Here is a 13,985-nt window from a genome sequence, read left to right as displayed (position 1 = left end):
TATTATCAAAGCATGCTTTATTCCTAGTTTTCCAGATGGCCCAGCACATTGCTAACCACCCCCCCCCCCCCCCCCCCAAAGCAACATTCTCCCCATTAGGCAGATATTTCTTGATCCACACCCAAAATTGTTCCAAGGATCTCGAAATAGTGTCTGCTCTAAGGCAGAGAGCAATGATCCCCCACACGGTACGAGCAACTGAACAACTAAAGAACAGGTGATCAGCAGATTCATTCTGGTCCCAAAAGGAACATTTTGGATCCCCAACCCATTTACGCTTAGTCATATTATCTCTGGTTAAGATAGCGTTGTTTTCCAGCAACCACATGAATATTTTAATTTTTGCAGGGATCTTCCCTTTCCAGATTTTCTTGTGGGCTGGTCCACAATCACCCCTTGTAAGAACATTGTACACTGATTTCACTGTGAATTTATTGTATTTTTCCCACTTCCATCCAATCACATCATCCATGTCAGAGGTAGAGAAATTCAAAGAAGTTGCTCTTAGCTCCTCCCATCGCTCCCTCAATTCAGGAGTGAGCCACCTTCTAAATGTGAGCTGAATGTTAATGGATAAGCCGTCAGCAACAGTAATATCTTTCTGCTCATATAGATTAAACAGATCACTAAATTTCTCTTTCAAAGGTACTTCATACAGCCATATATCATGCCAAAATAAGGATTGTTTTCCATTCTTCACCTCAACTTTCCTCCCCTGCATATATATACTCCTGACTTTCAAGAGATCAGACCATATGGGGGAGTCATCCAACCTATGTTTGACAGTGCCTATGGGTTTCCCATACACATACTTTGCCTCCACTAATCGCTGCCAAATTCCTGATTCGTGTTCAAGCTTCCACCACCATTTGCACAAGAGACTTATATTCATCTTTTCCAAATCCTTTACTCCTAGACCACTTTTCTTTTTGGATTTTGGACCATCTTACAAGGTGGTACTTTCTCTTGGAACTCCCCCCTTGCCAAAAGTCCTTCTCATTTTATCTATACTCTTCATAACCATTTTGTGTAGGAGATATATAGACATGTGGTATATAGGTGAGTTTGCAAGACTAGAATTGATCAAAGTCACTCTTCCAGAAATAGATAAGGATCTCCCTTGCCAAATGTCAAGTCTTTTATTGATTTTTTCCTCCATAGATTTCCAATCAGCTACATGGAGCCTGCTAGGGCTGACAGGGACCTCTAGGTATTTGATGGAGAAAACCCCCACATGACAATTAAAAATATCTGCATATCTCTGCATAATGAGGGTATCACCATTGATGATCATCACTTCACTTTTTGCAAAATTAATCTTCAGGCTAGACATCAGTTCATATAAATATAGCAACAACTTCATATAAACTGCTTTCTCAGGATCATGTTTCAAACATAAGATTGTGTCGTCAGCATATTGTAAAATTGCCACTCCTTTTGAAGTGTATTCTATGATTCTATCTCTCTTATTTTCAAAATTTGGTTGAATTTACTATGCTTGGAAATACTTGTTAATGATTTCTAATACCTCCCAACGCCTACCCATAATATTGTCTTTAATTAATTTTAATTATTGGAGGGTAGAATAGTAATTAGGATACCCCAAATCCTCACTATTTCCACCTTGCCTCCGCCAAACAGGGGCGGGCCCACCTCAATTCAAGGGTATTCAGTTGAATACCCATTATTTTTGCAAATTTTTTTGTATATATACATGTATAAGCTATGTATACATTGGTAAATATGAAATAGACTGGCTGTCTGCATATTTGGGCCAAATAAGCTTCCAATCGGCATCCCTTCCTTCTCCCGCGAGGCCCAGTAGCAACTACGAGGCCCAGCAGGCCCATTGGCCACAATCTCTCTTAATCCTCATCCCTCTCCCGCCGACCGCAGTGCCCCAACCCTAAACCGCGCCCCCGAGAACCCGCTCGGCCGCGCCGCCGCAAGCTCGTAGGACGCAGGCCCCGATGGCCGCCGCCGGCCGCAGCGCAGGCGCGTAAGGCAGCCACCGCCGCTCGGCCGTGTCGCGCGCGCGGGCAAAGGCGCCGCCGCCCGGCCGTGTCGGGCGCGCAGGCAGGAAGGGACGCCGGCACGCCGCACGGCCGCGCCGCTGCCCGCTGCGGTCTGCGGACGCGCAGGGCCAGAGCGGCCAAGGCCTTGTCGCATGGCGCCTCGGCTGCTGCCGCCTGCCGGTGTAGCGGTGCTGCCTCTGTGTGCTGGCGTGCTGCGCCGTGCCGCAGACCGCAGTGCAGGGACTGGGAGCAGAGCAGTAGAGTAAGCACCGAGCAAGTGAGCAGTGAGCAACCGGTGGGGAGTGATGTACCTTCCTGCTTTATTTATTTTGCGATTTGACGAATAATTGCTTTAGTTAAGGACTTAAGGTGCTCTATGTTGTTGACTTGTTGGTCATTGAAAGGGAATTCTTCTTGCAAGTCAAGCGGATATCATCACTTATTTTCAAGGGACGAAGGATCGGAAAGTTGTCTTATAAATTTTAAGCTTTCTTATCATTATGTTATTTTTTGCTTTAGTATGCCAAACAACTAGTACTTAGTATGTTGGATAATTTCAAGATTTGTCCAATTCCATGTTAAATGTATTGTGACTTTGTTGTGCATACTCAATTTATATGTCCTAAATATTAAAAATTATTGGTATGGCATGTGATTCTATAATAAATTATATATGCCGGTAGGCTAGGCTACATGTCGTCAAAACATTTTCTACCCTTTCATAGTTTCGAATACCCACCCTCCAAATCCTGGGCCCGCCACTACCGCCAAACCCCACGCCCGCCGGCGTCTTGACTCCCTGCGAGTGTCGCCCCCCACGACCACCTCCCGCCATGCCCTCGGCTGCTGTCACTGCCGCATCCCCACCTCGCTGCAGCCTTGCTCGACGACGCCCGCAAGTGGCCACGGCACGACAGTCACCGGCATTGAAGGCGCCACCGGCCGAGCTCACCTCCGCCACCTATAAAAGGCGCCCCAAGCTGCTCTCCTCACCACTATCGAGCTCGTCGAGCCGTCCCACTCTGCCAGCTTCCCATCCCCAAGCTCTATCCATTGAGCTGCTCTGTTCTTGGTGGAACAGACCACCCCCCGATCTCCCCCGTCGGACCCTCTCGATTCAATTCCTCCCAGCGTGAGCACTTCCACGCCCTCCTCTACCTTCCCCAACCCACGGCCTTCACTCTCCCTACCTGAGCAGAGCTCCCCACAAGCTCCGGGATGTCGTAGCCATGGCTACCGCGGCCGCCGTAGCCAACCTTCGTTTCCCATGCCCATAGTCACCAAAGTGGAACCCCCTTACCCTCCTCTCTCTCCCTATACCCTCGGATTCGAGAACAGTGGCCGGAGCTGACGCCGGCTTGAGATCGAGCAACTCAGGCATGGCGTTCCGGCAAGGGAAGAACACGAGCTGTTGTCTTCTCTGTTTATCTCCTGAGCACGTTTGGGCTTAGTTCTTTATGGACCAAGGCACCATTGCTGGACCATCCATCCGGCCTGGGCGACCACCTGTAGCTGTAGGGGGCTGCCGTTCGGGGCGCGCGTGGAGGTGAAGCTGGCGGCGGCGGAGAGGCTGCTGTCGCTGCGCTGGTACGGCGAGGTACCAGTTCAAAGTTAGAACATTATTTTTATTTTTATGATCATAAATTTATCTTTTACCCTTGATTAAAGGAATTACCATGAATTTCTAATGCTCTTAACTTTGGAGGGGTTGGAAGACGTTACGGTACATATGAGCCCACCGACCATAGACACATTTAACACCTCCTGATTGATGGCTCTCAACGCCTTCTCTCGTATTGGATCCACGAATCATAGAGATATGACCTCCCCAAGCATTATAACCAAGAATTGGAATCTTCACCATGATGGAACAGTGGCACACTCCTCTCGAGGGAGTCGATCAATACCAAGACAAAGAAGACCCATAGATGAGATTATGAAAATTTTGGATTAGGATAAAGTAAAAAAAATAAATATTGATAGATCGAATATGGGTTGGATTAATCGTCCTTAGAGCATCTTCAACAGATGAGCTAAATGGATTTGGTTAGGTAAAAAATAAAAAAATCCAGTCAAAACGCCATCCAATGGACTCGCTATGCAGGGTCGCTCGTCATCCTGCTCGCGATAACGTGCCCCTCACTCGGCACTTTTGCCTCGCGGACGCCGCTCGCCATCCCCCTCCCCGCGGCCTCTCCCTCCTCTTCTTGCGCCCTCCCCCTCCTCTGGCCTCTCCTTCCATGCCACCTTCTCTTCCACCTCCTCCCTCCCTCTGCCATGGCGGCGGCGGCGGCGCGGAGCTCCTTCCCAGCGCGAGCTCCCGGCGCAGCCATCGTGGAGGCGGCGGCACGGACCTCCTTCTCGGCATGAGCTCCCCGGCGTGGCGGCAGCGCGGAACTCCTCGGCTCAAATTAGCATCTTCCCCATCGGGATTGAGCTTGTCTCGGCCCAAATCGTTGTCTTCCCTAACGGGATCGAGCTCCCCCCGGCGTGGCCATGGCAGACCTCCCCGGCGGCGCGGCCGTGGCGGACCTCCTTGGCGGCACGGCCCTGGTGGACCTCCTGGCGGCGCGGCCGTGGCGGACCTCCTCGGCAGCGCCTTCATATCCACGCAGCTTAACCTCAACTCCTCTCCACCGCGGGCAGCTCCTCCGCTGTGGGCGCCGGTATCTACACCGCGGACAGCGGCCGCCACCACATGGACCTCGGCGGCGTCTTCCGCAATGGCGCCGCGTCCCCGGTGCCCTTCTTCTCTGCCTACAGCCTCGACGCCGGCGCTAGCGGCCGTGCGCGCTGGAGGTGCAGCTTGCGCCCACTACCTGTAAGCTGGAGCAGGAGGTGCAGCTCCTGCAGCAGAAGAATGAGACAGAAGCTGCGGTTGCACTGGCGCCCATCGACCGCTCCAGAGGCGCGGGAAGACGGCGGAGACGGACAGGAGCTGCGGGTGCGCCGGCGGGCAGCATCATCAAGAGGAGAGCAGGAAAGAGGATGGTGGCTCGGAGGAGGCTGGAATGGAGAGCCTGTTGGCTTACTCAGCTATTTAGCTAGCTTTTTATTTTTTTCGTAGTCTTTTACCTCTTCATTTAGTTAGAATTTTTAGCTAGCTTTTGGAGTTGCTCTTAGTCCTTTATATTTATAGGATGGGAGATGTTGTGCCGTTAAATCCATACCAATGAAAACATGTGAAAATGTTGTATTTTTTAAGACCATATATTCAAAATTAAAATTCAATTGCATAATTGTATTTGTTATGACAAGATTATTAAAATAGGATCACACTTTAGTATGTTGTGAAGTTAGAACAACTGTTCCACCTTTACAATATAAATATTGGCAAAAATAGGTATTTTGGTCCCTCAACTTTATTCTAAGGGTTAAGAACATCCCTCAACTTTCAGATAGACCAATATAGTCCCTCAACTTTTATTTTGGGATCAAACTTGTCTTATGCAGGTATTATACTCCATAACAACATGAGATAAATCTAAAATGTCTATTTTACCTTTGATTTTTTCTCCCCTCAATTTCACTATTGTATCATTGTTCGCTTAACTTTCCATAATATTTTCTATGATAGTACGTAGTTACGCAACAAGTTGTTTTAATTTTACACTCCATGCATCTGCAATACAGGGCGATGTATGGGTAAATAGAATTCTATATTCCAAATTAAACACTTACGATGTTCCACAAAATTCTATGAGTAAATAAATTGTTGCCGGATTTAGAAGGGGAATGAGACAAGGGTAGAGAGGACTTTTTGCATAAATCTCATATTATTATGGAGTATAATATCAACACAAGGATAAGTTTAACTCAAAAATAAAAGTTGAGGGAGCCTATCTAAAAGTTGAAGGATAAAATTGGCCCTCACATTAAAGTTAAGGACTAAAACGACTATTTTGCCATAATTTTTTAAAATTTCTTGGGAACCCCAGTTGTCATAGAAGCAGACCCAACTTTTTTTTTGGGCTTTGTCAGAACTCAGAACCCAGAGAAGCGGTTGGCACCTGTGGAGGGAGAGGCGCACCGCGCTCTTCTTCCCCAGCGGAGGAGCCCCGCCTCCACGCCTCCGTCCGGCGGCCATGGACTCCAGGAAAGCAACCTCAGGTGATCATAATCGGCACGCGCCTTTCCCTGATTGCGTCAGTAAGGGGGTTAAGCCGTCTCGGTCGCTGGCGGCGGTGGCGAAGACAAGGTGTTCGACGGAATGCGCCACACGGCTTCAGAGGCACCAAGATCCAGCGAGGCGCAGCACCGGGGGTGGGCGGACCTCCCGTCGGACATCCTCGGCGTCGTGGTGAGCCGGCTCCCCCTACTCGAGGACCGCGCCAGGCTGCGTTCCGTCTGCCGCGGCGCGCCTCCACCGCCGGCCGCCGCCACCACTTCCCCTGCTCGTGCTGTCAGACTTCTCGTTCGCCAGCTTCTGCGCGGAAGGGACCCTGACGGGCGTGCGCCGCCGCGTCCCGCTTCCGGATAGGGAGACGGGGACGGCTGGCACCGTCCGCTGCGTCGGCTCATTTGAGGGGTGGCTCGTGGCCGTGAAGCTCAACAAAGGTCACTACTTTGGTGACCTCCGGTGCTTCTTGATGAACGCTTTCTCACAGGATGTCGTCCGGCTCCCACCTCCTTCGGCACCCATCCGCTCCGGCGATGCCTACAGCAGGTCTCTCCCTGTCATCAATGGCTCTGGTGTGGTGAATTGCGCGGTCAACACGGCGCAGTGTGTGATGTCGTTCTGCAAGGTGGTCCTGTCCTCTTCACCCGGCTCAGGTTCCAAGTGTGTTGTCGTTGCCATGTCGGCGATCAAGAGTGAAGCTAAGCTTGCTCTCTGGCGGTCTGGGATGAAGTCGTGGTGCATATGTGATGGTGGCTGCATCACTGGGTTCGTTGATATCATCTTCTGCCAGGAGAAGCTCTACATGCTCAGTTTCAACGAATCTAATGTAAACCTTTTTGCCTTTGAGATCTCAGATGATGACGATTGCCTGATGGTTTCTAGTGTTGAGTGTCGTGAAATTGAACGGCCTGTGGTCATTGGTGGCTACTGTGAGACGTGGAGCATAGTAGAGTGGCGTGGGAAAATATTAATGCTGGTGGCATACACTCATGATGCAGAATTGTGGCAGCAAATTACTGATGTTAGAGTATTTGAGGCAGATTTGAGCACAAACCCTGTCAGAATCATTGAGATTGAGAGCTTGGATGGTGACTGCATCTGCCTCAGCCCCTGCAGCAGCAAGTCGTTTCGTTCCTGTGACTATGATGGAGTTGAAGGTGACCTTATCTATTGTATCTACCCTGATAAAAATGTATTTGTGTACAACATGAAAGATGGTACCACGGCACCGGTTGCAGCAGACATACCAGAATACAAATTTTGGGCACCAGATGGCAGACTGATGAATCCAACATGGTTATTTCCTCCTGAATGAAATGCTGCAGATGAACTCCAATTGCAATGTGTCTTAATGTCCGAAGCACACTGATATTGATTGGGGTCAGGTGCCATAGTGTTTTTACTTCCAGGAAACTGAAACCAGTGTGCTGTTTTTCTCTGTCTGACTCCAGTTATTGTTTTTAGGAGCAAACTGAATTTGTTTTCAAGTTCCTATGTGTATTTTTAAGGCTTTCGTACTTTTGCAGAGTCTTTAGTTCCAACTATATGAACAATGGTTTTCAGATTTCCAGGACACTATTTTTAGAGTTTTTTCTTTCCAGGATACTATTTATGTCGACTTCAGTTGCAATTCATGGTTGCAGTGTTCTAGGTGTTTTGGGCCTGAAGCTCTTGGACTATGCTATATTGTGTGTCATTGTTTAGGAATATGGAGCTGTGGAGTTATGTGATATTTTCTTTCACATGGTCGTGTTATATTTTCCATTCCCTTCTGTTTTTCTCCTTTTCCGGGGCTAAATATGATTCTATTGTTTGTAACTCGATACATATGGAGAATGGTTGGAATTTCTGTCCTTTCGGCAGCATGATGTCTCTTCAAACGAGATGTTTATCAGATATATTAAAACTGATGGATAATTCTTAAATATTTTTATATCATAGATACCATGTGCTCTATCACCATCAAAATTTGAACATTAAACCAACTCATATATAGAGAAATAAAAAGTACAAATCTTGTTAGTAACTAATATGGTGTGGAAGAGTAAATTGAGGCAAATTTTGGTTTCAGGTGTTCTGCAGAAAATGGATTATGTGTGGTAGTAAATTACGTCAGTTAACCACATGCACGAGATGATGTCATATCATTTCAACTTCAATAGCTCCAGGCCAGAGGTGTTGGTCAATGACTGCGCTTCTCATAATTAGATGATACCAGATCAACTCCTGACATAAAAATATGCGCAACAGAAAAAGATGCATTCTTTTTGAAGTTATAATAAAGCAAATGAAATAAAATGATTGGATGACCATTCTCATAATTAGAAAGCTGAAAGAAACAACCAACTCTTGAAACTGGCTTCTAAAGTTTTATTTTTATTAGAAGCTAGAAATTGTTCTAGTGGATTTTTTACATATTATGTTATCATACATTTCATGCACTCTAATGCCGATCACAATAGTTTCTCTAGAATTTTCCGGAATTAACTTTTCATTAGCTGCTTTCTAAAAAAAACTATCTTTTGAAAAAGCATAGCTCAAACAAATAGGCAATTTTTTTTGAAAGATCAAATAGGCAATTTAGCTGCATGATTGCGCTGCTCGCGTGCTGCTAACAGCGTTATTATGGTGGCGGGATTAGGAAGAAAGAGAGCTATGTGCCGCACGCTGGAGTTCCTAGGGTAGAGAGGCTTGCGCCCGCTGCCCCCCACGCTGGATCCACCCCTGATTGGATGCTATGCGCCGCACTTGAAGTCTGAAGATCAGCCTCTAGCGTCTGGGTTGGCATTAAACGGGTGGAGGAGTGAGGGTGGGGTTATTCTTCTTGGCGAGCGTGGCCGGCTGGTCCCCAAGAATATGGTCGTAGATCGTCCAGGCAGAAGCATTGATGGCGGCCGGCTCGACAGTCACCTCCCGCGACCACTCCGCTGGCCATCTTCTCGCGCAATGCTTAAACAAGACAAGCATAATCTCAATTCAGCCAATCGCAAAGCAACCAACACTCAAACAAGACTCGCAAGAAAGCCACCTGCCTTTGGCAACTACGAGGGCGTTGGCTCATTCCTGGCCATAGGAGGTCGCCACCGTCTGTATCTTGGCCACCTGACTGCCCACAGCCGCGATCCACTCTCGATCAAGGATGCCACACTCTGCGGCTCACCTTTTAGCGGCATCCGCATCACTCTTGCCCCGGCGGGCGGCCTCGAGCTCGCCGGTGCCTCCAGCCCTGTACAGTGCTCCACCACGTCACTCGTGTGTAGATAGAATGCGGTGCGGAGGTACCGCGACTTATCCCGGGACAATACCCATAACTTCTGCGAGGGAAATTCCACGCCATAAGCTTGAGCTCACACAGCGCAATCAAATCCACAAACATAATAGTCCAGAAGGGGTGTTGCTAATTTACGGTCAACCGCACGGAGGAGCTCCGTGCGGTCGATTTTCCGACCGTTTGTTTTTTTTTCTATTTTAGTAAGTTTTTTGTCGTTTTCTGATTTCAAGAAATTTTTTCAAGAAAAAAATTTTGAGAAAAAAAAACAGAAATTTTTTACGAGAAAAATTTTAGAGAGAAAAATTCGAGAAAAAAAATTAAGATGGAAAATCAAAGAAAAAAATTGGAGAGCAGAAAATATTTTGAAAAAAAAATTATGAAACAGGGAACCTTCAAGAGAAAAAAATTTTGCAGTGGAAAAATCAAACCTAGGGGGCTCCTCCGCGCCTCCCCCCACCGGCGGCAGGCCCTGCCGTGCCGCGGATCCCCCGCCGGCGATGGGCCCGCCGGCGCCGCGCCACCATGCCGGCGGCATGCCTCCCCGCCGCCGCTGGCCCGCCCCGCCGCCTCCCTGCCGCCGGAGCCGCCGCGCCGCGCCTGCCCGCCGCCGCCGGCCCGCCCCGCCGTGTCTCCCCGCCGCCTCTCTAGCGCCGCCGTCGGGCCACCGCCGCTGCACCGCTCACCCTGGGGGCGGAGCTCGCCGCGCCGCACGCTCCCCGGCGCCGCCGCCACGCCGCTCGCCTGTGGGTGCAGAGCTCCCCAACGCTCGCCTCGCCTGGATCCAGAAGGAAGAAAGAGAAAATGAGATAGAGGAGGAAGGGAGCGAGTGAGAAGGAGGGGGGATCACGGGAGCGGGATGTGCGCTGTAGGAGAGAAGATATGATAGCAAGTGGAGCCCACCATGTGCTGCGGTGGAAAAAATCGACCGGGAGGAAGGAAACTTACGGGCAACTGTAAACGCATCATTGCGGTCCAGAAGTCATCTACCTGGCTCAGTGGGAGCACCCACTGCACGACTTCCCAGCATGTCGGTAGCAACCCCAGAGAAGGAGGCGACCAGGTCTAGCACCTTTGCCAACACCGTGCGATTGTCTCCAACCTGGCCGGAGGTGAGGTCCCGCGTGGTGCGCTCGTACGCATCGTCAACCGCGAACAGGGCCTTCCCTGGCTCCGTGGGATGCGGCCACATGAAGATATCGTCTCCTGCCGCCACAGGAAATGCCTCCACCACCACTAGCTCGAGCCCCGTTCAGCTCAGTGGCGGCATGGCGGCGGAGGTGCGGTCCGCATCGGCACCCACACTGGCACCGACCTCCAGCACTTCCTCGCTAGCACTCGCCCTGGCAGTGCCTGCGGATGGCGACACCGACGCGTCTAGAGTGTGGCGAGCAGAAGTATATGGACCCCCTACCCCAGAGGTGACTAAAGCCACCACGGGCAGCACTTGCGACACTGTCACCGAGGACGATGGGCCTAATTGGGTCACGGGGCCGGTGAAGCACGCCGGGGGGGGGGGGGGTCAGATCCGGGGCAGCAAGACTGTTCACGGGTGAGGAATATTTTAGAGTAGTGAGTACCACATGGGTACGCCCTACCTCTACTGTAACTACTCGTATAGCAGTAGAACTAGTCGGAGTACAAGGAAACTACCCGACCCATTCGGAGTAGGACTCCTACATGAAGCTCATGAAGGCACGTGCGGAAACCACGCCGCCTCACGCACGCTAGTTGGCAAAGTCTTCAGATCAGGATTCTACTGGCCAACAGCATTATCAGATGCAGAACTACTCATCAAAAGATGCCAGGCTGCCAGTTCTTCACCAAACAAAATCACTTGCCTGCTCACAGCTTAATCACCATACCTCCGTCCTGGCCATTCGCCTGCTGGAGTCTTGACATGATAGGACCACTCCCAACAGCACCAGGAGGTTTCACACACGTATTGGTGGCAGTCGACAAGTTTACTAAATGGATAGAAGTCAAGCCAATCAAAAAATTATCATCAAATCGGGCAGTCGAGTTCATAAGTGAAATACTCCACAGATTTGGTTTTCTAAATACGATCATAACCGATCTTGGATCAAACTTCACTTCGCAAGAATTCTGGGATTACTGCGAGAACTCCATCATTGAGATCAAGTACGTGTCAGTTCCACACCCAAGAGCCAACGACCAAGTGGAACGCATCAACGGACTGATAATTGAAGGCTTAAAGAAAAGAATCTTCGATTCTACAAGCAAGAAGAGCGGAAAATGGCTCGTAGAACTACCAATGGTAATCTGGGGGCTACGCACTCAACCTAGCAAGGCCACAGGACAAACACCCTTCTTCCTGGTATACGGCTCCGAAGCAATATTACCGGCAGACGTCATGTGGAAGTCACCTCGACTAGAGATGTATGACTCAGCAGAAGCCGATGGAAGCCGACAGCTAGAACTGGACTAACTCGATGAGATGAGATGAAACACACTGCTACGATCAACCCGATATCTCCAAAACATGCGAAGATATCACGATCGCAACATCCAGACAAGATCTTTCAACATCGGAGACATGGTCCTCCGCAGAATCCAAGATGAGACAGGCCTCCACAAACTCAACTCAAGGTGGGAAGGACCTTTCATCGTCACCAAAGTCACAGGACCGGGATCCTATCGACTGATCTACGCGGACGGACTGGAAGTCCCAAATTCCTGTAACATCGAGCATCTTCGGAAGTTCTACCCATAAGCTGTCAGACGACACCTCCCGGATTTCAAATTTCAATAAAGAAACATGGTCTTTCAAAATTCAATTCAAGCACCCAAGACAGCTTCAGGAGTCGTAACTCCATCGGCTACCTCGAATACCAACCTTTCTTTGTTCACTCAAAGTCAAAGGCACGACGAATCGAATAGTCGGGGCTAAGGGCCATGAGCCTTGCGGCCCTAGAGACAAGTTATCTACCCTCTTCAGGAGTCATAACTCCATCGGCTACCTCGAATACCAACCTTTCTTTGTTCACTCAAAGTCAAAGGCACGGCGAATCGAGTAGTCTGGGATAAGGGCCATGAGCCTTGCGGCCCTAGAGACAAGTTCTCTACCCTCTTCAAGAGTCGTAACTACATCGGCTACCTCGAATACCAACCTTTCTTTGTTCACTCAAAGTCAAAGGCACAGTGAATCAAGTAGTCGGGGCTAAGGGCCATGAGCCTTATGGCCCTAGAGACAAGCTCTCTACCTTCTTCAAGAGTCGCATCTCCATCAACCTATCGACTACTCCGGTACTCGACTTTTGGACGGGACAAGTTCCCTATTTCCCAAGAGGATTCCATCGTCCATTAAATGACAATTGGTCGAATACTCCGGTACTCGACATTCGGATGGGACAAGCTCCCTATTTCCCAAAAGGATTCTCACGTCCATAAGACGACAATTATCGACTACTCCGGTACTCGATCTTCGGATGGGACAAGCTCCCTATATCTTAGAAGGAAATTTTCGTTCATCTCGTCGACTACTACAGTACTTGACCTCTGGAGGATAAACCCCCCATCTACAAGATCTACACGTCCATGAGACGTCAATTAATCGACTACTACAGTACTCGACCTGAAAAGAGACAACACCTCAAGAAGAAATACTCATCGACAAGATGGAAGTTGAGGAAGAGACACGATCTCTACATCCACACGAGACGGTCAACCAAGAAAAGTCCTTACAAAAGGAACTTACCAATTCATTGACCAAAAAGACATATTTACATGGCAAAGAGAAGATACAGTACATCCTACTGATCTATCAACTTAACAATTTGGTCGGCCATAGGTTCCGCCTCCTCTACAAACTTGACAAATCGGTCATGGTCACAAGTCGAACACATGCCATCGCCAAGGACACCTATCTTTGCCCAAGGCCAGTATGATTTGACAAGACCAAGAGCCTGCGCTACACAATTCCTAGAAGCTTCAGCCAAGTACTCTGCAAACTTCTGAGGAACCTTCCGCAGCCGATCAGCCAAACTGCCATCAGACTCCTCGGCAGAACCCACGGACTCGACCACAGTCTGAGCCGCCACCCGAAGTTCCTGCAAATCCTTCTGATAGTTCTCAGTACCATCTGCAAATACAATAAGAGGAGCATCAGCACCTATACAACCCAAAAGAGAACTCCTCAACAAAGGAAATATAGGAAGCTACCTCGATTCTTCTGAATCACTTCCTTCAACATTTTGATCTTCTGCTCAAGGGCGGCGTTATCTTTCTTCAAGGCAGCATTTTCCGCCTCTAGCAGAATGATTCTCTAACGATCCGCTTCATCCGCCTTCAACTTCTGTGACTTCAAATATGACCGATTGGACATTTGCTGCAACAACTCAGTTAGTCTACAGATAAATCCCACAAAAGAAAAAAGTACTCGACAATAGTACTTACTACAGAAAACTTGGTGAAGTCCCGCACAACGGCCTGGAACTTCTTCATCTTCTCAGCCGTCAACTGCGGATCATCCTCAAGCTGCTCGCCATGATAACATTCAAAGGGAGGAGGCGACGCCCTAATCTCCTCCAGCAGGCTATCACTTGACTCCTCCACCCCCTCA

General features: G+C 49.1%; 1 pseudogene; it reads left to right on the top strand.

Moving 5' to 3' along the window:
* The first annotated feature begins 3,026 nt into the window (after positions 1 to 3,026).
* Positions 3,027 to 8,000, top strand: LOC120644808 (annotated as a pseudogene).
* The last annotated feature ends 5,985 nt before the right edge of the window (positions 8,001 to 13,985 follow it).

This window comes from Panicum virgatum, chromosome 8K, assembly GCF_016808335.1.
Source record: "Panicum virgatum strain AP13 chromosome 8K, P.virgatum_v5, whole genome shotgun sequence".
NCBI classification, from domain to species: Eukaryota; Viridiplantae; Streptophyta; class Magnoliopsida; order Poales; family Poaceae; genus Panicum; species Panicum virgatum.
This window is presented reverse-complemented; position numbering and strand designations above follow the sequence as displayed.